The 23,840-nt window shown below is 47.0% G+C and overlaps 1 pseudogene; it reads left to right on the top strand.

The window, feature by feature from the left end:
• The first annotated feature begins 18,311 nt into the window (after nucleotides 1–18,311).
• The window catches only part of LOC105990874, a 71,391-nt pseudogene continuing 65,862 nt past the window's right edge, over nucleotides 18,312–23,840 (top strand).

Genomic DNA, 23,840 nt, shown 5'->3' with positions numbered 1-23,840 from the left:
CAGGGTTTTAGTTTTTTTGCTCAAGGCTGGTGTTCTACTACTCGAGCCACAATTCCACTTCTAGCTTTTTGGTGGTTACATGGAGATATGAGTCTCAGACTTTCATAGCTTTGAACTGCAATCCTTAGATGGCTGAGTAACTAGAATTATAGATATGAGCTACTGGTCTACTGGTCCCCAGCCACAGATCTTGTTTCCATTCATTCTGTTCCCAAGAGCCAGGTGGATGTGTGCTTGACCACAGACAATGTTCAACCCAGTCCTTATGGGATGTGTCTGTCTACATGGAAACCCATCTTAGGTCAGGCTTGAATCTACAGAACATCCTCCCCACCTGTCCAGGGCGAGGACACCTCCATGCACAGTCACAAGCTCTGGTCCCCTGAAGCCTGCGTATAAGGATGGCTGCTCCTCCCCAGGTGCTGACTCAGGTGAGCGGCTGAGCTCACAGGCCGACAGACTCCCCACAGTATCTACCTGGGATCTCCAACTGGGCTGTGGGTCCAGGTTACATGGAATACCTGAACCTGTCTTGGGGAACTTTGAGGGGCTCTCTCTTGTGGATGTCCTGTGACATCTCTCAGGCTCTAGTGCCCCGTTGGTAAGAGACTCCACAACAGGGAGCATGCTTGGCAATACTCAGCGCATTGGAGCTTTATTCAGTAATGGTGGTATTTCATGGGCATGAGTTGTACAATAGCGTGAATGTGATTCTCAAGTCCAAGAGCACAAGGTCACAGCACGCAGCCCTACCCCCTCCATCTTGCGCGTCCATCAGGTGCAGGCTGCTGCACGCACCTAACCTAACCCATAGCTCCCTCTGCATCTGCTCTCCTTGCTTCTCTGCCTACCCTCATTACTTGGCTGGAGGGGGAGAGCCAGGGCCACCTGGTTCCTCCTTCTCCAGCTGTTGGGTGAGGTGTCCCACACCTGCTCACTCAACCCACCTCTTTAGTGGACACCGAACTTCTATGCTCCAATGAGGAAGATGCATTTACAAAACACACCTGTGCACTCACAAAGTAAGTGGCCTTTAAACAGGGCCAGGGAGCTGTAGAGGCAAAGCACAGAGGGAGAAGCTGGGCCCTGGTGCTGTCGGGGGAGGAGTGGGAGGGGGAGTAAATTTCATCCAAGTTCTAGTTCAAGCTCATTCCAGCAATGGTCCTTACAGTTCCAGATTGATTCTGGGAAGGCTGTGTGACACGCATCTCTTTCTCAGTGTGTGCCCAGCTTTGTATATCCTGAACCGTCTGCGATCTCCTTCCTAGTTCTCTAGTATAAGCTGTGAGAAAGGTAAGATTAATGAGGTGATGGCTCTGCACCTAATGCTCCAAAACCAGGTACGCAAGGGAATAGATGTACCAACCAGATCAAGGCTGAGCATCTAGGGATAGGCCATGCCTCTGCCCCCAAATGATCTTCCACCTTCACAAACATGAGGGGCCAGCTAACCTGTCCTCCTTCACCACTCCATCTTGTTTTTGTTTTTGTTGTTTTTTTAGTTTGGTCCAGTCGTGGGGCCTGAACTCTGGGCCTGGGTGCTGTCCCTCAGCTCTTCACCTCAAGGCTAGCGCTCTACCACCTGAGCCACAGCGCCACTTCTGGCTTTTTTCTTTTTGCTTATGTGGTGCTGAAGAATCGAACCCAGGGCCTCAGGCATGCAAGGCAAGCGCTCTACCACTGAGCCACCTTCCCAGCCCTCCATCTTTTTGTCCTCAGGACACAGGCACCTGAAGATGGGAAGAAGTCAGGGATGGAGGATGCCGGAAGCACTATTATTTTGCCTGTCATCCTCACTGGAGCCTGCAGATGTGCATGGCCATGAGTAGGAATGGGAGGCAGTTATCAGCTCATATTTCCAGGATTGCTGGAAAACTCCCCCCTCCGTAGGTCCAACTCCGTAGCTTGCACATTCCATGATCAGAAAGATGTTTTTAGTATCTTAGAAGATACTAAATATTTTGTAAGGTCAACTTCATATGAAATACAGAAGGAATTCTGCTCTTCCTTTGGTGGGGTTCTCAAAGGCAGCTGGGGTCCTGAATTTGTGCCAGTCCATTTTCACTTGACAAAATGCCATCCTTTTCCATTAATATGGAAGGACCCAATAAAAGTCTGTTTTTCCTCCCAAGATAAAGTATTCGTGAGGGTCTTGCCTTACTGTTACCACCTTACTTTTTTATTCAGTAACAATATCAAATAACAATTCTAGATAATAAAAATGAAAAGTGATTCTAAGAGGAACGTTTATGTTTACAATACCCACTTTAAAAATTCAGGTTGGGGCATGAGCCAGTGGCTCATGCCTATAATCCTAGCCGCTAAGGAGCAATTGTTCCACGGAGGCATGAGGCTGTGCACTCGCCCATGGAGCCAGGCACCTTTCCACTTCCAGTTGAAGGAGAGGATTTGTGGATGCAGCAATCAGAGTGAAGGGCACCCGAAACGGAACTTCAGAAGGAATCCTGCTCTCCCGGTGGCAGGCGATGCACCTCCGACCTCCAGGTGCTGCCACCGCCAGCCAAGCTTCATCCTTTTTGGCAGTCGGGAATTTGTTCTGATCCTTGCCAGTCCCCCCTCCATCTCTCCCTCTCCACCTTCCCACGCCTCCCCATTCAAAAAGACATTCTGACTGGTGATGGCCAGAATGAAGAGTTTAAATGGCTACCTTACAGAAACTGACATGCAGATGATTCAACCTGGAAGAGACATCGGTGTGTGTGTGTGTGTGTGTGTGGAGAGGGCTGGAGAAAGAGTGACTGGCATGGAGGTCACCCCACAAAGGTGGATGCAGCTGAGATGACCCAGTGACTGACTCTGGCTTGGGCTGACAGGAGGTGCCTGGCCCTGCTGATTCAGCTGGAAGAGAATGGCTAGGGATCAGGTTCGCTGGAGGCAGCCACCAAGTGAAAGAATGTGTATAAGGGTCATGGTTTCCCTGTTTTGCAATATTCAGAGACAAAACAGAAAGGAGCTGGTTGTCAGCCAGGCAAACAGGGACCTTCAGAGGGGTCACTGCATCTTGGGAACTTGAAGAAAAGGCCAGTCTCTTGACTGGCCAAGAGCCCTCCATACAGCCAGAAGCCTTTGTTGTAGATGAGCCCCTAGTTCAGGGGGAGGAGGCAGCATCTCCCAGGGGACAGAAGTGACCCATCCCATCCAATTGGCTGGAAGTACAGTGGAGGCCTAGGAGGAGGAGGGATGTGGGGGGAGGGGGGCCAACCTGCATAGTGGTTGGCGGCCAGCATTCCACGTTTACTGTTCTACTTATTAACAGTATCTGACCCAGTGAGCTGGTTCACTCTTGTAATCTAAGACCCGCAGGCTCATGGTATGTGGCAATCTGAGATTCCCCCACCTCAACCACTAACAAGTCAGACATGGCTAGGTCAATATTAATGTGGCCTTGTGCAAAAAAAGGGGAGGGGAACCCCAACTGAAAATGCCCCAGAGGTGTGGTTCAAAGTGGTAGTAGTAGTAGAAGAATGTTAACAAGAGGGCTTCAGTATAAAACACACTAATACCGGGGCTGGGAAGGTGGCTCAGTGATAGAGCGCTTACCTTGTATGCTCGAGGCCCTGGGTTCGATTCCTCAGCACCACATAAGCAAAAAGGAAAAAGCCGGAAATGGCGCTGTGGCTCAAGTGGTAGAGCGCTAGCCTTGAGCTAAAGAGCTGAGGGACAGTGCCCTGGCCCAGAGTTCAGGCCCCACGACCGGACCCCCAAAAAAAAACAACACACTAATACCAAGAGGTGGGAGAAAGTTCATGACACCTATAAAGAGAAGATACTCACTACTCCTAGCTTGGTTGCTGGAGGCTGATGCTGGCTCCCAGCCATGGCGAGCAGGAGGCTGAGCTAGTGAGCCTCTTCTGGTCTGATCATCTGTCCACCCCCTTGCCCACCCAAGCCACAGCCCTATCATCTGAACACCTGACTCTTGAGTCTCAGAGCTTCCTTGAAGCTCTGGAAATGCCTAGAATAGCCAGTCACACACACCCCTTGCTGCTGTTGCTGGGAGCTGTGACTCTCCATCGATGGTGTAAAGTCTCAGCAGTGCTGTCCTGCCTTCTCACCCCAATGCCAAAAACGTGCTGGCTGTATGGCTTAGGTGGTATAGCACCTGCCTCGAAAGTGGGAGGCCCTGACTTACAAACCCCAGTACTGCTAAAAGAGAATATAAAAGACAGACAGATGGTTTGGAGAGGGATGCAAACAATAAGAGGTGACTGTTTTCAGGAAGGTTGGGATACTGGGTCATGTCATTGTGAGGCTGGCTGCCTGAAAGGAGGTCAAAGGTCTCATGTCCAACACCACTGGTCCCTCTAGACAGTCCTAAGTTTGGGTGCTTCCAAAGGTTTGGTCTGAGGAACAAGTGAATGAAGGAATGAATGTGTAAATGAATGGATGGATGAGTGAAGGAAGGAAGGAAGGAAGGCATGAAATTAAGTATCACTCTTTGCACAAGCTGGTCCTCCACCAGGAACAGCCTCCACCTCTCTCATCAATTGTCCATTGTTCTTGAAGCTTCCAGACCCTGATCTTCAAGGACGGTGGCTCCTGCCCCTGCTTCCGCTGGTCCATTGACCAGTGCAGCACCCTCCTCTTCCTCGCTCAGCTGACCTCAGCTGATGGCAATTTTCTCCTTCAGCCTATCTCCCTAAGAGATGCTCTGCTCTCTGGGGCCATCACTGCAGGCATGCTGACCGAGGTCCTATGCCCTCTTTGGGACTTGGGTTAAAGTCCTCGGCCCTTGGAGTCTCAGTTTCTCTCAGTAGGCAGATCTGCCACGCCACCCTCACAACCATGCTAAGCTAAAAGAACAACCATAAGTATGGGCCCGGACCCTTGGTCATTGTCAGATGCTGTGGAGTCAGATCCAGTGTTTGGGGAAGAGTCTGCCTCTATGGGGAATGAGGAAGGAAGGCAGTTCATGAACAGCATGGGTGGAGAAGGGAAATATGTCCCTACCAGGGGACAGTGCCCAGCTGTGCCTTTCCAGCTCTGCCTCACACTGCAATCCAGCCCTCTCTGACACCCAAGCCATACACACCCTTTGAGGCCTCTGTAAAAGATGACCCGACCCAGGGGCTTTGCTGGCACCTTGAGGCTGCACACTCCATCTGGCTAAACCTGCCTTGGGCCAATTGGACTAGTCTCCTTGGTGACAAGAAGTGATGTCACATGTCTGCCCCACCACTTGAGAAGGACCAATTTCCTTCCCAAGAAACACATGCATAGTACAACCAAGAAAAAGTCAGGAGCAGGTGTCCCAGCAATGTGGATCTCTGGCTTTCCCGTGGGTAGGACAGAAGGGCTTCTCAAGTCCAGGTAACGTTGGCAGCCTCAGCTCAGCCTAGCTCAGCTCACCTCCGCATTGGAAGACTTGTAAGGCCAGCAGGTTTCCCAGTGCACTCTTGGCAAGAATTCTGCCTGGACTATCTGGAGCAGTCCTCTGACACACAGCACACGGCAGTGTAAACTCTATGCTTGCCTTCCTCCTGCTGCTGTTCGAGTACACACCTGACCAAACCCACACATCGTGGAGTCGGGATCCCCAGAACACAGGGTTCTTTCATTCATCACTACAATGCAGAGAGACACATAAAATTGACTGTCTCAGAGACTTTGAAATAAATATAAGGGACATTATTCTTGACTGTGGTCATTGAGTCCTCCTGTCTGAAACTTTTATTTCCTTTGACCTACAATTTACCCCTCCTAACCCATCTCTTCCCCCTCTCAGTCCCTAGAAAGCATTGTTCCACTGTCTACTTCTCTTTTATTGTGATCACTTTATTATCTTTAAGTAGCTGTACAAAGGAGCTGCCATTAAGCAAGGCAGTTTATGAATACAACGAATCTTGATCAATGTCACCCCTTTCAACATTCCACCCATCCCTCCCAATGCACCTCCTCTTCTCCCACTTTTCTTAGTTTTGTAGGATATGGATTGAATTCTTGAGTGCGTTCTCTCCCACTTCTCTTCATTCTACCCTTCTCCCTTTGACGCCACCCCACCCCTCCCTTTCAATCACCAGCTTCCTGCTGTTTATTTTGAATGATGACTTTGTCTTTCTAAGGAATTACACTGTAGTTCAGTGAATACTTCTGTATGCCACCCAACAATTTACTTATATGCCTAACCATCTCCATTAAGTGGGATGTAGCAGGATTTGTCTGAGGTGACAGATGCGTAGCATCATGTCACCATTTCACAGCTTATAGAGAGATCTAAACTTGGCTTGGCAAACCACACAATATATATATTTCATCGGTCCCTTAATAATAGCCTAGAGAAAAGAAAAATGCAGAAGCAGAGCTGGCTTCCCTACCTACCTGCTTTTGTCACACTGGCCTGTTCCATTATGGGTCTCTCCCTGGGGTCATCTTTCAAATGTCACAGATGATGTTTTTTAGTGATTGGACTGAGAGGTCATCTGGTAGGCTGTCGCTTAGCTGTAGGAACTGCAGCTTCGGCTAAGAAAAGGGCTCTCCCTCCAGCAGGTGGGGGCCAGGCACTCTGTGCAGTGGATGGTATTGGGATATTGAGTGGTTGTCCACCTGTAAAACAGAAACTCAGGACAAAGCTGCTGAGCCTAAGATTGTGGCTGCAGGATGTTCTCCTGCTTCCGGTCTTAGTGACTCCCCCTACCCCCATGGCCGTACTGCAAGGCACACAGGACCTGCCCTCGGCAGCAGCACTCCATGAGGTGATCTTACAGGTCACCCAGGCCAGTATATTCCAACACTATTCAGATCGTCTCAGTTATTTCAGTGACATAAAATAACCTCATCATATCAGGGTAGAATAAGGATTTCAGTATATCAGCCTCAAGCGAGATGGGGGTATACTCTAACTTGCTCAGGATTTCATCTTCCACCTATTGTCCCTCAGTCTACCATAGGCCAATTTCTCTTTCCTGTAGTCTACAGGACCGTTGTAATGTTTTCCGGGTTCTTGCTCAATAGATGATGTATGCTCCAGGTATATGTCACCATGCCTCCTGTTTGGCAGACTGTGTCATCACTGCCACCCATCAGTGGGAGATAAATTGAAAATTAATAGTGGTTAAAAAGGGACGTGTGTAACCAAAAGTATCTACCTGGAAAAAAATATCAGAGAGACCTCAAATAAACCACCTAATGATCTACCTCAAGGTCTTAGAAAAACAAGAACTAAACCAAACCCAAAAGAAGGAAAGAAACAATGAAGGAAAGAAATAATAAAATCACCACTGGTAGGCGCTGGTGCCTCCTGCAAAGCCAGCCCAGGCATGAAAGTCAGTAAGACTCTTATCTCCAATGAGCCAGCAAAAAGCTGAAAGAGGAGGTGTGGCTTAAGTGGTAAAGTGCCACCAGCCTTGAGTGAAAAAATTAAGCAAGGATGTGAGGCCTTGAGTTCAAGCCCCCATATAGGCACACACACAAAATAGCTTGTCATCTATTCTCACTATCCAGATAAAGTAGCCGTTCTCAGAAACAGAGGAAAGGGTGAGTTTCTTTCTTTCCTTTTTTTTTTTTTTTTGTTGGTTTTTGTAGGTCGTGGGGCTTGAACTCTGGGCCTGGGCCCTGTCCCTGCGCTCTTCAGCTCAAGGTGAACGCTTTACCACTTGAGCCACAGCACCACTTCCAGTTTTCTGGTGGTGTATTAGAAATAAGAGTCTTGCGGAGTTTCCTGCCCGGGCTGGCTTTGAACCGTGATCCTCAGATCTCAGCCTCCTGAGCAGCTAGGATTACAGGCATGAGTCACTGGCACCCAGCTCATACATCTAATTTATAAATAAGCATAGCTATTGGGGTATGTACTGTTCCACAGGACTGTCTAGTATGGTGAGCAACTTTTAAATTGCTGCTAGGGAGACTGGAAGGTTGAGGACAGGGGTGTAGACAGGGCAAAGCACTGGATACTTTGAAGTACAGACTGAAGAAACTAAGAGCAAAGGCAGGAAGACAAATACAAAGCAAGTGACAGAGGCCAAGAGAGACTGGGGTGAGAGAAATCTAGAAGGACTTTCAGGATTCTGCCAGGGATATTAGCTAGGCTGGGAAAACAGGAAATTGGGTCAGGGGGCTTAGAGTGAAGAGCACACTGAGTGTGATGGGAGGGAGTAGGTTAGCCTGAGAGAATGGCTTTCTTAGCCGCTCTTCAGTTGTGCTTCTAGGGGCTACAGCAACAAACAAGCTACACTCATGTGTGGAAATGTCACAATGAAACTCCCCTTTGTACAACTAATGTTTTCTAATAAAAAATAAATGAACAAGTTATACTCATCTCTCTCTACCTTAGAGTACTGTTTTAGTTAAGAATGTAGATGAATGAGCAGAACCTAGAGCTGCAACTATAATGGGAAAAGCATGGCTCTGTGAGCATGCAGTGCAGGCGCTGTGGACGCATCTCAGGTGATTTGTTTACTGGAAAACCCAAGGTCACAATTACAAGGAGCAAGGAGACCACAGATGAAAGCTGACAAAGGCCTCAAGCAAGAGACCATCAGAGCACCGGCAACAGTCTGCTGCAGCTTGGCAGGATACCTGCTTCCCCGGCTTCCTGGAAGCTGTGAATGAGCTGCTAAGTACCAGGATGGCAGATGACTATATTAAACCTCAGGCTACTTTTTTTTTTTTTTTTTACATGATAGGAACTTGCTAATCAGAGTGATCTTAGCCTGGCCACATGCAAGGAAGTAGCTGTTCCTTCCACCTTTGGCCAGTTGCACATCTGGTGGAGTAGCAGAAGGAAGCACATTTTTAGATCTCATGACACGAATAAACAGGCTCTTACAGAGCTTTCCACACTAGAACCAAGTATCGCTCTTTCCCTCAAGCAGGCATCCCTAGACCCTTCCTGGTAACTATTAGCATGAAGCCCAGCAAAGGTGGTTGGACTCTGATATGTTAGGATTTGCTAAATTTTGCTTGGAGTGATTACTGGTACCAAACCCAATTCTGTTCAGAGTGATGCTGCTAATGGGGACAATTTTGGCAGTTGTGCCACTGGCACCCGGCTCTTTTTTTGTTGTTGTTGGTAGTTGGGCTTGAACTCTGGGCCTGGGTGCTGTCCCTGAGCTCTTCAGCTCAAGGCTAGTGTTCTACCACTTGAGCTACAGTGCCACTTCCAGTTTTCTGGTGGTTAATTGGAGATAAGAGTCTCACAGACTTTCCTGCCTACGCTGGGTTTGAATTGCAATCTTCAGATCTCAGCCTCCTGAGCAGCTAGGATTACAAGGGTGAGCCACCAGTGTCCGGCAGGGTGAGTTTCTTTTAGTGAGTTCCTATCACTTTTGAAAGCTGTCACTCTTTTTTTCCTGGTGACTTTTTTTTTCTCATCTGGCTATGGAAGTTTCCCACTTACTTGTTCCATGATTTTGCTTTTAACTTTTGGAATAGCTCGTTAACTTCTGTACTAAGATGTATTTTTATATACATCTCTGTGACATTGTCTTAATTTTGACAGTATTGAGGTTTAAACTCAGGGCTTCACCCTTGCTAGGCAAGTGAAATACGACTTGAGGCACAACTCCATCCCTTTCGTGTGCTTTTTCATGAGTTTTTTCCCCCCATACTGGCCTAGGGCTGGATCCTCCTACTCTTACCTCCATATAACTGGGATTATAGAGGTGCAGAATAATACTTACCTAGTTTGTTGGGGTTTCACTTTTTTCCTCTAGGTTGTCTTCAATGTTGACCCTCCCTCAGGCATAGCTGACATTACAGGCATGTACCACCATGCCTGACTCTGTCTGGATATGATCAATGTTTTTCAGTTTATTCCAATATTCTTTCTCCTTTTTTCTTCCCAAGTGAGTTTGTTGAAGTTCTAACCCCCAGTATTTGACCCCTCTGTGCCTCAGTTTCTTCATCTGACAAATGGGACTGTCATTTGGGTACCTGCCTCATTAATGGTTAAAATGCTTCTGCTCAAAAAGGCCCAAAGTGGTGCTGTGGCTCAAGTGGTAGAGCGCTAGCCTTGAGCTGAAGAGCTGAGGGACAGCGACTAGGCCCAGAGTTCAGGCCACACGACCAACCAAAAAAAAAAAAAAAAAAAGAGTGCTTCTGCACATAAGGTCCATTCATACTTTAGGGTTTACGGCCCCCATGTTCAACATGACAAGCAATAGCCAGCTGAGAAGGGTTCAGAGGTCACTGTCTTCCCTCTATCCAGTGTGTCTGCATGTGTCTTTCCTGTTGCTACCTCTAGAACTTTTGTTACTCTTTCTGACCTCTCTGCTCTTCCTTCCATGAGCCTTACTTTTGTCCTCTCAGTAAGTCCAGGTTGGGTTCATCCTCAGAGAATTCTCAGGGAAACTTGGGTGAGTGGACCTCTGTCTCCCATCACTGACAATGCTCGAATCCTCCAGATTAGAGCTTTATGGGCATGAGTGCTGGCAGTCCCACACTGCACTGGACGGGCAGCCCAGGATGCCCATCCTGGTATCTAGCCTAAGTCCATGCTCCTGCAGCCCCTGGCTCACCACTTAGACAGCTGGAAGAACTGGCTGATCTTGGTTGGCTACTGGAATAAAACCCAAGGGACTAAACCACCAAATAAAGTAGGAAGAACTGATCAAACTAAGAAGTTTGGTGGATGTGGTAGTGTTAGCCTTGTGATGATGGTTACTTGAGAGGGAGAGACAGGCAGATCACAAATTTGAGGTCATCCTGGGAACAATTAGCAGGAGACCTTATATGAAAAGCAAAACTAAAATAAAAATGACTGAGGGTGTGGGACAAGTGGTAAAGCACTTGGTAAAGCCTAACAAGCTCAAGCTATGGAGTTTAATCTCCAGTACTGGAAAAAAAAGACTAAGGAATTTAATGGCAGGTGCATCAAGCTGTACCTGGGTGATGGTACCAGAAAGTATTATGACCTGGAAGTAGACCATCCATGGAGGCACAGTTAAAAGTGATAAAGGAAGTCTGACTCCAGTGGCTCATGACTATAATCATAGCTACTCAGGAGGCTGAGGTCTGAGGATCATAGTTCAAAGCCAGCCCAGGCAAGAAAGCCCATGAGACTCTGATCTCCAATTAACCATCAGAAAACTGGAAGTGAAATTGTGGTTCAAGTGGTAGTGCTTGCCTTGAGCTGAAGAGCTCAGGGACAGTGTCAAGCCCAGAGTTCAAGATCCATGACCAACAAAAAAAAAAGTGACAAATGAGTTTTATTTACTCTATTTACACCAGGGAAGGGGGTCTTGTCATGGGCTAGCTACCCAGAACCAAGAGTTGTCCCGACCCGCAGGACTTCAACGAGGGCAGTGAACCTAAGCAAGAAGGAATGAAGGGACAAGAGACATGAAGGACAGCAAGACAAGGATTCTGATCAAGCTGTCCATTTTTATTTTTCACACAAGGGTATTTATATGCTTGGACTTAGGGCGTGGTGAAAAGGTGGTCTTTAGCAGCTGCAGGGTGTTTACTTAGGGCGTGGTGAAAAGGTGGGATTCTGTAAACTCAGCCTCAGGTTGTTCCAGTGAGATAGTTAAGCCTATTATGTTTGAGAGACTTAACTTTTGGCTACCAAAAAAGAGTAGCCTCGACCTCCAAGCCTCCAAGCCTCCAAAGGGCAGACCTTTATTAATTGGTCTACAAACCTCCAATTAGTAGATCTGTAAACCTTCAAACCCCAGACCTCCAAAGTTCCAAAGCTCCAAAGGGGAAGGCTTTTCCTTTCCCTTCCTTCCTCCTTCTCTGCAGTCCTCTCCACTCTTCACAGGCCTCTCCCTGGGCCTCTCTGCAAACCGCAGGCCTCTCCGCAGACCTCAGACCTTTCCGCAGGCCTGCCCTACTTTGCTCTGTAGGTACCTCTTGCCATCTTTCTCTCCACCATCTCTCTCTCCACCCACTGCTCCTTGGAACATGCAGCCTATGTATAGGTGGAACCCCTCCCTCACTCCAACACCTCTAGTGGTTTCAACCACCACTCATGCTCCCCCCCCCAGACACCCACTGTCTAACTGCTCAATGTCATGCCCCTTCCAGTGGCCTGGCCTGTGGGGTGAGGATGTCGGTGAGGGGTGGGCTTCAGCCCTACTGGTATTACATTAGAGTACCTCTGCTGACCTCATGTCTCTCCTGGGCTCTGTGTTTCAGGTTATAAGATAACACTACCTGTCAGCAACTGCAAGAGACACCAACTGCCTCAACAACTGCCTCAGAAGGGTTCCAAGACAGTTCTCATCTATAAGACCTGACTGGTCACATGGCTAGGTCTTAGCCAATCACACTGGGCAGAGAAGCTAGTCTCTGCTAATTGCCTAGTTGTCAGTCACATGCCCTCCTTCTCCAAGGTGGCCTGTGCTCTGCTTCTTGGTAAGGAGTCTTGTGATGCCTGAGAGGACAGGGCTAATTAAGTGTTGTCTCATTTCCTTGGGTGTGCCTGCTTATGTCCACACCATGTACCCCACTATCCTTTGTTCATAGTATTCATGGCAGTTCTTCCCTTCCCAGGCACCATTTCACCTCCCAAAATAGTGAAACTTGCTGTGGGAAGGTGGGATTTGGGATTTGATCCCAGCTAGACCTGTTTCTTGTGTGATGTTGCAATCCATTATTCAGTCACTAAACTTTGTTGACTTGCTATGTGACAGCCCCTTACTAGATTCTAGATCTAGGAATCAACAGGACTGAAAATGTTCCTGTGTCCAAGGAGTTATTACTCTAGCTGCAACCAGGAAAAAAAGTGGATTAATAAAAGCAGATATAGTAAGTCCATGTGGAAAAACAAAGTAGTTAAACTACCCAACTCCCATGACCCCCACTTACCAAACCTCTCATCCACTCTACTCACCGCCTGACCCTCTCTACCTTTGTGACTCCTACTCAATTCCATGAGCCTCTCTCAACCTCTCTGACATCTCTCCACTTCTCTGACCATTTCCAAATATTTGATTCCTACCCACCCTCTTTGTTCCCACCATCTCTGTAAGCCCTCTTGACCAAACCTATGACCCTAAGCCCAATTCCTTACCTTTCCTAAAATACCTCCCAATGGGATTAGGGTGTGAAATACAAGTAGGAAAGGAGATGAGTGGAAACAAAAGACTTTAAGTACAGTTATACTTTAGTTTTTATCTTGTTTTGAGTTACAGGGAACCTCTAGGTGGCAGCTCCTAGGGGGTAAGGGCATGTAAAGAGGCCATTTACAGCAACTGCATCTTGGAGGATGTGGTGTGAAGGGGAACAAGTGTTCTGTCAGTTCCTTTATCTCCAAGTAGTACCCAACTACTAGCCTTTGCCTGAATGGAGGCAAAGTTCAGGTGGGGGAAGTGGCTTCTCACAAATGCAGAAGTGAGCTGGCTCACTATGTAGGAAACTTTGTGAAGTAGAAATATAGGGAGAAGAAATGGTGTGGTGGCTCTAGGCCAGCCATTCCTGATTCCTGCTCAGTGGTCACTTTTCACTGTTATCTGCTCATCCTTTAAGGGCTCATCTATTGGGGAAGGGAGGGAATGGTGGCTCATGCCTTTGTTTTCAGTTATTTGGGAGGCAGAAATCAAAAGGATCAAAGTCCCAGGACAGCATGAGGAGGAAAATGTTAGCAAGACTCTATTTCAACCAATAAGCCAAACATAGTGGTACATACCCCTCAGCACACATAGGAAGGGAGCTCATGTTTAAAAGCCAGCATTTAAAAAAAGAGATTATCTGAAAAATAACTAAAGTAAAAATGAACTGGTAGTGTGATTCAAGTGGGAGAGTGCCTGACTAGCAAGCATGACTCCCTGAGGTTTTGAACCAAATAAAAGTATCTGAGGGTGGGAAAGTTTGTGCTTAAATGGTATCTACTAGAGGAAAGCCATTCAACCATTATGTCCAGTTGCTGGTAGCCTATGCTAAGTATGAGTATTCTGAGGAGACCCTGAGGTAGTAAGCTTGTCTGGTCTGGGTCAGCTCAATTACAGTCTCCATTTGTTCCATAAAACCTTACATTGTTGCAGTACTCTAACTGTAGCAACTATGGTGCCCTACCCATGTCTGAGCATCTGCCCAACATCCTGCCCAACTGAGCTGCAAGCTCTTCATCTCAACACTTTTCTCTGAGCTTCAGAGAACCGTTCCCTGGACCTCCGAGGGCTGGAAATGTGTGGAACAAACAGTGCTTATCTAGAGAATGACATGTGGGTCTTACAAGTACCAGAGGCCTTGCTACTGCTGACTGGGCCCTATGAGCTATGAGTGTCAGCTGATGATGGAGCCTCTTTCCTTCCATTCCTATCTTGTAACTCCCATGCCAAGCCAAACAGAAGATACTTTCTTTTACTTTCACACCAATCCTCATCTAGATTCTGTGCCTGGGACCTCAAACTGAAACCCAAGCCAGCTCCACAGTCCACTCCTAGGAATATTGAAGTGTAGGTGTGCTTGTTAATCAAAGAATTGTGGTATAGAGCAGTAATTCTAGCACTCAGGAAGTGAAGGGAATCACAAGGTCAAGGCCAGCCTGAGGAACATCGTGAAAACTTGTCTCCAAAAAAAAATCAAAAGCAGATGAATGAGTAAATAAGAATGTTAATTTACTTCATATTTTTTGGAAGTGCTTTATTACATAAGTTAATTTATAATTGCCATATCCTGTGAGAGTATATTTTACCTTAAAATATATTGTGCCTGTTATAGTTGCATTATTATTTCTAGTGCTATATTTACTTTAGTATCTGCCTAACATGAATGAGGCCCTGGGTTTCAGGATATATTAAAGAGAATGACTGACTCATCTCATAGTATATTGATACATCTGAACTTTCCATTGCAGACCATAATTTACATGCAATTAATGATTTTTTTGGTTGAAAGAGACATTAATAACACAGAAAATGCAGAAGCACAGCTATCCTTACTCTCCTACTTGACTCTGGCTCTATCAGTGTGCTCCAACACTTTCATAAGAACCATAGTATTCCTGCATTGTAAGGGCTCAATTTCCTTGGCATGGCAGTACTAAAGGCCACACATTATCTGAAGGAACACCTGTGAATCTGCACGTCTTCCTCTCCTAGGAGGCCATGCTGCAGGACATGGTCCTTAAGGTTTCTTCACCTCATGGGATCCAGAAGGAGGATTTTTCAGTTGTTCAATGCTCTGATTACATTCAGATGGCTTAAAGTTTTCAAATCAACTTCATGTGATGGGAGGCTTTCTCCTCTAGGTAATGTTTTCATAGTAACCTAGGTCTTTGTGAGTTTGTAATGGGCTAGTATGACTTCAGAAAAGCTCAGCAGTCTGGAGGAACCAGTAATGATTGCTAAACTCCTCTCATCAAAGAGGCTCTGAAAGTCCTGCTTTTTGGTCACTTTAATTCTTTTGTGGAATTCCTGTCATCAACCCCTACTAACAATGCCAGATAAATTATTTTTTGGGGGGTCCGGTCGTGGGGCCTGAACTCTGGGCCTGGGCGCTGACCCTCAGCTCTTCAGCTCAAGGCTAGCACTCTACCACTTGAGCCACAATGCCACTTCCGGCTTTTTCCTTATGTGGTGCTGAGGAATCAAACCCAGGGCCTCAAGCATGCAAGTCAAGTGCTCTACCACTGAGCCACCTTCCCAGCCCACCAGATAAATTTTTTAAATGGTTCTAGGAGAGAAGTTTATAGCTCCAAATGTCTACATTAAAAAAAAAAAAAGCCAGGCACCGGTGGTTTACACCTGCAATCCTAGCTATTCAGGAGGCTGAGATTTGAGGATCTTGGTTCAAAGCCAGTCTGGGCAGAAAGTCTATGAGACTCTTACCTCCAATTAACCATCAGAAAACTGGAAGTGGCACTGTGGTTCAAAGTGGTAGAGCACTAGTTTCAATCAAGAAAACTCAGGGACAGTGCCCAGGCCTTGAATTCAAGCCCCAAGCCCCATGGCCAACAAAAGAAAACAAAAGATTAGAGATGAAAGGGTGATATTTCAAAAACTGTCACTGAAGTCAAAAGGATCCTTAGGAGATACTTTGAAAGCTCCCACTCCAAAAGGTTAGAAAGCATAGAAGAAATTGATGAATGCTGAGACACATATGAATTGCCAAAATTAAATGAAGAAGATATATAAAACCCTAAATAGATCAATAATAAGCAAACAAATAATGAAAAAAGTTTCCAACAAGGTCCCGGTCCCTGCCTAATCCCCAGCTCCTTGTCCAGACTTCACACACTCACCGTAGCCATCCTGTGTCCACCTGCAGCTTACTGCAAGGCATCGACCCTTCAGCCCAGATGAGCGCCCATCTGTTGTAACGTGAATTATCCCAGAAGCCACATTTTGGAAGATGGAATTTTGGAGTCTTTATTACACAGTTAGCAGGCTGCAAGAATCCTGCTGTTACAAAAGGCCTGCAGCCCTCAAATACACATAACACAGCTAGGGAACAGGCCAGAGAGGAAAGAGCAAAAACAATATCAACAAACCAATTCAGCTCCAATGTAGAGTTGAATTGGGATGCTATGATGACTGGAGACAAGCCAGGAGACAGGACACAGGAGACATGGAGACACCTGTGGCATGGCATAATGGCTGCTGGGCTACTCCAGGCCTAAATAGGGTCCAAGCAGGGGTCAGGTCCACAGGAAATTCCCAGTCCCAGGCACTGGACTGACAGGTTCAGTAACCTATCAGCCAAGTGCCCAGCCCTGCCTCCAGGATTCCAGGCATACCCATCACCTGGGAGGCCAGCATTTCCTTTCCCCAGCATGAAGATGCCAGACCCTACCATCCACCATGTGGCCAATACAGTATCAGCCTCCTCACTTCATTCCTCCTTTATTTTCTCATATATATATATAAAACCAAATCACTGATTTCTCTGTAGGAGAGCCAATTTTTTTGTCTGGGCTATTTACTCCTGTAACTTCAGGAGTCTCCAGCAGTTAAAGTTGGCTCCATATGATTGGTACTCATATAGTCAGGGGACTTTGAACTTTCCAGTGTCAGGTAAGGTATGCTTTACAAATCTATGTGACACAGAAAGAATGTCCCATAACCAAAGTCTTAGGTTTGCAGATCCAAAGCAGTCTTTCACCAGGAATCAGCTGCATATGATGGAGTAGGCAAGAGTCCAGTCCACTTTCACCGTTGTGGAGGTGGTCAGAATGATGACATAGTTTCCTCCAGGTGGTGTCAGGATGTCCTTGAACTTTACCCAAAGGGGTGGCAGCAGTATGAGGGGTGAAGATCCATCTTCTGTATCTTCTTTAAGCTGACTCAGGGGCATTGACCCTACCTAGCCAGGAACCAATTATAACTTTAGCCTATTTTACCAAGGGGTTGCCAAGATTAGATGTCATTAACAGCACTATTTTACTCCATACTAGAAATTATACATAACATTTACCATCTAACAAGTGCACAAACCTGGTATGACTATATAATCCTTTTGTGTGGTACGATCCCATTGGTCACCTGCACTTGACCAGGCTCGACCTCATGGATTTTGCCTTTAAAAACCAAAGAATGGGGGCCGCTTGGGGTCGCAGTGTCAGCTCCCAAGCCTGTGCTGTGGCCCTGGCCGGTCAGTGTAGGAACCTTCTCAATAAAGTTGCTTCTTTATTAACAACTTTGTTGTGGTGGCCTCTGTCACTCTGGACGACTAGGTGGGCTTGCCTGCCTGAGTAGGGGGTCTTCCTACTACATTCAATGGGGGCTCATCCAGGATAGAGCTCTTAGCTGCTCCAACCTGAGGGGGATTGAAGTCCCTGGCTGGGAGGATAGTGTGCAGGCACTTGGCTATTGGAGAGAAGTTCTGAGAAAAGCCTTGAGGGAAGCGCGGTCAACCTAGGTAGAGAAGGCATCAGAGTGAGGCCAAAAGTAGGGTGAGGCTAGACGCAGCAGAGTCTCCTATGGCCGAGGAGGTCCAGGGATGCCTGGACCCATCAATTCCACCAGTCCTAGCAGTCCTAGATGGACGGGAGCTTGCTTGCAGAGAAAATAGGTTGAGAAATAAAGTAACTTTTGGTTTTGGGATTCCCTCCTCGTTCTGTTTATAATTGTGTCTGTGTCTCATTGTGCTTTTACTTTTGCTTGCCATGTTTGGAATTGGATTTAATTTACAGGAAAAACAGGGGACAAAGTGAGCCCACTCCCGGGACACCCCTAGACCTTGTTCTAGTTCATTAAAAAAAAATAAACCCAAAACCCAAAAACTGCTGGTTCTGCTTTTGTAACTTGCTTCTTAGTCAATTATGAAACTGCCACTGACCACCTGCAAGTGGCCCCAGTGAGAGCTCAGGCTCAGGCCTTGGCTCAGGGGGTCTGAGCATGGGGGAGAACCTGTCAGTCTGAGGGGACGGATGCCAGGGACTTCTTTCCCTTGCCCCAAGATGACTGGGAATGCTCCTCCGCCTTGGAAGGCCCCTGGTCAATGTTTGCAGAAATCTAAAAGAAAAATCCTCCGGAGGTGAAGAGAGGGTGTTCGAGTCCCCTGGTAAGTGAATGGTGGTGAGATGTCGCCCCATTCACTGAGACCTGATTTTGTCTTTGTGGCCACTTGTCTGTCTTGTTTACTTTAGTGTGTTTTCTGTTCTATATTTTCTGAGGTAGGAAAGTTCTGGGTGAGAGTGGAAGCTCACTCAGCAGACTCTGGATTCAGCTTGCTGAGTGGGAGCAGCACAGAGTTCTGGTAGGAATGAACTGGGAGCCCATTAGTCCCCAACTCAGCCTTTGGTTCTTGTCTTGTTTTGTCCTGTTTTAGAACTGGTACTAGTTTTAAATGTAGATCCTTGGTTTTTGTGTTTATTGGTGTTTTTGTTATTTGTTTGAACATCTCTGGGAGAATAAAAGTTCCAGTCTTCCTACCACATACTGTATGAGAGCACAGTTGGTGGGACTTGACCACAGATCTTGACACCAGAGGCTGCAGAATTCTCTACATTATGAGAGTCTGCCCAGTGAGCCACTCCTACTCAGCACCATGTTGAGCTCTGGTGGCAGAAGAAATTACGTGAATCTTCTTAGTGACGTGAATTGTGGACTTGTGGATACATTGTGGGGAAAACAAATTGCACAGAAGTAGATATTATTGTCAAGACATGCATATTGTGAAACTGTTCTTCAGTATTGCCACAAATCTGTAAAGTTACATGAAGCAAGACCATTTTTCCAAACAATGGAACAGAGTGGAAAGTTCATAAACTGACCAAGAAATATAAAGTGGCAAATACCATTACTCTGGCTATTCATCTGACTTTTTGGGACTACACCACAGTCTTCTGGCTAGTCCTCTCCGGCCAGTCCTTTACGTACAAATTCTAGGGAAACAATTGCTAAAAACGAACTAACTAAATAAATAAATCTGAGATATCATCTGCTGGACCTTTCAACTTACGACGATCTTCAGCCAACCGCAAAGCCATTTCTCAATCAAGTCAAGCATATAAACTCCAAGTCAAGTTAGCTAAGCTGCTAAAAGAAAATAAGGCTTTGAAAGGGCTTCAGTATACATAGGAGAAAGCCCTGAATAAATTTGAAAATGCAGAAAATGAACTTGCTCAACTTATACTTAGTCATAATGATGAGATTACAGTACTCAAAGTATGCTTAAGATAATCTCAAGAGAAAGTACACCATGTAGAAGAGAGTAAAAGACATAGAAGGTGAACTATTTAGGACAAAATTTTCCTTACGAATACTGAAAAAGATCTCAGAAGCCAGACACCTGACTGAACAAGATGATTTGGCAAAGAAGCTAGTGTCAGCCGGAGTTAAAACTAAATGATACCGAGAGAAAAATTAAGGAACTTTCTGTAAGGTCTACACAGGGACACCTCCCTACCTCTTGGCTAAGTTTCTGCCCAGTATCTCTTACCTAGGTAACTGAAAATAGGTCACATCCTGGGCCACTTCTGGTCACATGCCTCCCATCTGATCTTAGGAAGGTCCCAGACCCTGAGGTTAACCAGATCCAGTGTGGCCATACCTTTCCCCTACCTGGCCACACCTCTTCCTGTCTCTGGCCTAGATAAGTCCTGGCCCAGGAATGGGTCGCTCTGAGCAACAGTTTGGTAAATAAACTTCTTTTCCTGCCTGAATAGCTTGTGGTAGTCTCTTCATTGGCTACCTAGTGAAACCTACCTGTTTAATATACCTTATACTTTCAAAACACCTTGAGCTGAGCACTAATAGTTTCCAATGTCAGTTGCTTGCTGAGAGGAAAAGGGTATATGAGGCTCATGATGTTCTACAAAATAAGTTCTACCAAAGAAGCTACAATGGCTGTACCACAAACGAAAGGAAAAGGACAGAGAACTGGATATAAAAACTTATTTTCTGTCTTCCCAAGTCCTCTTCAAAGAAAGAAAAAGAACTTCCTTCAAGAAAGAATGCTGAATGCCAGAATAATTTTACAGCTCTGTGCACAAACTGACAGGGTTTGTACTGCACTCTCTCTCTCTCTCTCTCCCTCCCTCCCTCTCTCTCCCTCTCTCCTCTCTCCTCCGTTGGACCAGACCAGGACCTCGGCCCGGCCTTCTCTTCTGTGCCTCCACCACATTGGGAATGGGTGAGTCCCCACCTTCCCTCCCAGGGTGTCCTGACTTGCTCTCCGGGAACTCGCCTCCTTCCATTCTGTTTCTGTACAATCCCGAACTCAAGTCCCAGTCTCCCTCCAGCCTTTGGTCTAGGTGCTGAGAACAATCGAGGGACACCTCTGTTGCTTATATTTTTATTTGGTAATTTGACTAAGACAGGGACACCTTCTTCAGCCTTAGTTTTACCCCGGCTGCCAGGACATCGTGGGAAACCAAAATTCCAAACCCAACCCACATACTCCTCTGGGTTGCTTATTGGCTACTCTGAACCTATAGGCCTAAGACCTGACCTTAATCTTCCTCTGTAACCAGGAATGGCTTGTGTACCAGCTCAATAACCAGTTGTGTTGACCTGAAAAATGGGACTTTCAATTTCAATATACTAACTGATCTCCGCAATTTCTGTGAGCGGACGGTAAATGGGCTGAAATTCCTTATGTCCAGGGATTCTTCTACTTATGCTCCCGTCCCTCTGTCTCAACTGCCCCCCTATTTCAAATCTTGCTCATGTGGCAAGATCCCTCCAAAAGCTCTCCCCCTCTCTCTTCCCCTCCTGACCCTCTCGACTCTCAGTTATCCTTCCCACCGCCCTATGCTCCATCTGACCCCACTGGGCTGAGGGTCTAATATCTCACTTGGCCTGACCTCCATGTTATACTCTCCTCTGCTCTTACCAGGGAGGAGAATGAGCTAGTCTTATCAGGCTGCCCAGGCTCATGGGGATGAGATCCACCTTACAGATACAACCATGCCCATGGGAGCTGAGGCAGTCCCCAGACAGGACCCTCATTGGCAATATCAGATAGACACAGCTGAAGGTCTCGATGGCCGCTTGCAGAGAGATGATTCCGTGCCTTTTGGCTGGATTACAAGCGGCCTCCCATAAGGTTATTAACTTTGACAAACTGTGGGATATTACTCAACTAGACTTACTCAAGCTAGACTTACTCACTAAGTACGCCTGCTTGGACCCCACCTCTCCAGCTGGGACAATCTGCACCCTGCTTCAAGTGTGGTCAGGAGGGGCACTAGGCAAGCGATGCCCCACACCCCGTCCTCCCTAGAAACCATGTCCGCTATGCAATGAGAAGTGACATGGGAAGCCTGACTGCCCCTCTGCGCCTAGGCGCAGACTCGCCGCCTTTGGTCTTGGGTCTGGCGGCTGAAGACTGAGGATGCCCTGCTTCGCTGACCCCAATCACCCTCGTTGAGCCTAGCCTAATGGTCCATGTAGTGGCCAAGGCCATTTCCTTTTGGGCCCATACTGGGGCTACCTATTCGGTCCTCCCTCCCTACTCGGGCCCCTTAATTCCTTCTCAGGTCTTGGTTATGGGAGCTGATGGGACTTGCCCTCCCAGCCACCAGCAATGGGCCCTCTTTGAGTGCCTAATATATGCAATGGAGGTAGTAAGAGGAAGGAGATTCAGCCCTACACTTTGTCTTAAAATCTAGCAAACTTCTCCACCCAAGCAGTGCCTTGAGGCCATTCTAAGATAACCCAGTTTCACGAGCCAAAGGAAAAAATGGGCAGTTTTAAACTCTAGCCACAAAGAAGCTCAAGGAATTGTAAAGAGGGTAGTAAAGAAAGTCTTGGGAAAGGAATTGGGGGGAAAAATGGTCTCCTGTGGAGAGTCAGGATCGGTGCACCGAAGGGTGAGGTGACTTGGCTCCTACCCCACGATCTCTAGCCTCACTCCAGTGCCAACTAACCTCCTAGCACCTAATCCATGATCGGCCATTTTTTTCCATTCCTTCCTGTTTATGCCCTCCTGTCCCTACTCCCCTTATGGGGCAAAACCCACTTGTTAAGGTACATGCCACCTAGACCTGGGCACTGTAAGGTCCGCCCCTGGATGGCAAGCAGACTCCACCCTCCTCGCAGCAAAGTCTCCACCCAGAACCTGCATTACCTAGGCAACTGGGACACCTGGAAGAGGTCACATCTGCATCCGCTGAGGTCACATCTGAATTTGATGTGGCCACACCTTTCCCCGCCCATACCCTACATAAGGCCTAGCCCAGGCCCAGACGCTCTCTTGCTCTTGCTCTTGCTCTTGCTCTTGCTCTTGCTCTTGCTCTTGCTCTTGCTCTTGCTCTTGCTCTTGCTCTTGCTCTTGCTCTTGCTCTCTTGCTCTCTTGCTCTCTTGCTCTCTTGCTCTCTTGCTCTTCTTTTCTAGCTCTTTCCTTTCTCTTTCCCAGCCGTGTGGAGTGCCAACCTTGCCTGGTCCCAGCAGGTCTACTGAATAAACCTACCCCTTACCTGAATACCACGTGCATGCTGGTGCTGTTCTTACTCGGCTACCTCTTTTTTAAAAACCTAACATAAATGGTGCCGTGACTCGGATAAAAGGCTTAAAGTCAGGATAGCTGGGATTCCTCTCTGTTTTTTCCTCTTTTTCCTTTTTCTGTTTGTTTTTCCCTTTTTGCGCTGAATACCCACAGTTCTGACGGCCTTTTGGGAACCGGTCTGTCTGCGGCGGAATCAACGCATCGATACCATTGCTGCCTTCACATCCACGTCCACACCACTTCTCTACTCTGGTGAGTGAAACTACTCTACGGCTCTCTGTTACTCAGTCTCTGTCCAGACGTGGCGCCACGCCAGAGAGCTCCTACGGCCTTTAGCTGAAAGGCCGGTCACCTCTGAAGCCGAGGAAGCTTGGCTTTGGGGGCTTGGCCATTTCTCTCTAGAGGGCTCTGGGGGAAGTCGGGACGCCGCTTCTGCCTGGTCAGCTCTCCTTCACTCACCAGACTGACTCTACTCATTTAATGGGGTGCTACAAATCACGCCTGAGCCGTGAAACCCCTTTGAAATGCCTCCTGCGTTCCCTGGAAAGCCAGACAGCCTAATTTTATGCCATTCTCAGAAGTACACAGTTTTTGCTACTGCAATGGTAAATGATCAGAACTTTGTTTAATTTCAGGCTCTCTTTGCTCTCTCTCTGCCATTCATGTGCAACTTTCTACCCTTTTTTCTACAACTTTTTGGCTTGTGCCTTGAAGAGTGTGACGCAGGCTGGGTCCCAGGGACCCCCCTCTAGGTTCCCTCTCAAAGGCTAGCCAATGTAGGCTTGATCTATTCAGGCTTTCTTTGCATTTTTTCAGAAGTCCGCCATCTTGAATTCACCATCTTGGCCACGTGGTGGGTTAAGGGTTTGGCCCCATCTGACCCTTAACCTTCCACTAAGTTTACTACTCCATCTAGTCTAAGGTGCCTTGCTAACAAGTTGCTCTTTTCACAGGCCCTGGTAACTGAGGCCCAACCATCTGATGTGCTTTGTTAGCAAAGATGTCTAAACGTTGTCAAAATTTTAGGTTTTGAGTTTTGCCTTTT

This window comes from Dipodomys ordii, unplaced genomic scaffold (assembly GCF_000151885.1).
Source record: "Dipodomys ordii isolate 6190 unplaced genomic scaffold, Dord_2.0 Scaffold68, whole genome shotgun sequence".
Taxonomy (NCBI): domain Eukaryota; kingdom Metazoa; phylum Chordata; class Mammalia; order Rodentia; family Heteromyidae; genus Dipodomys; species Dipodomys ordii.
The sequence above is the reverse complement of the archived record's forward strand: the minus strand, read 5'-3'. Positions and strand labels throughout refer to the sequence as shown.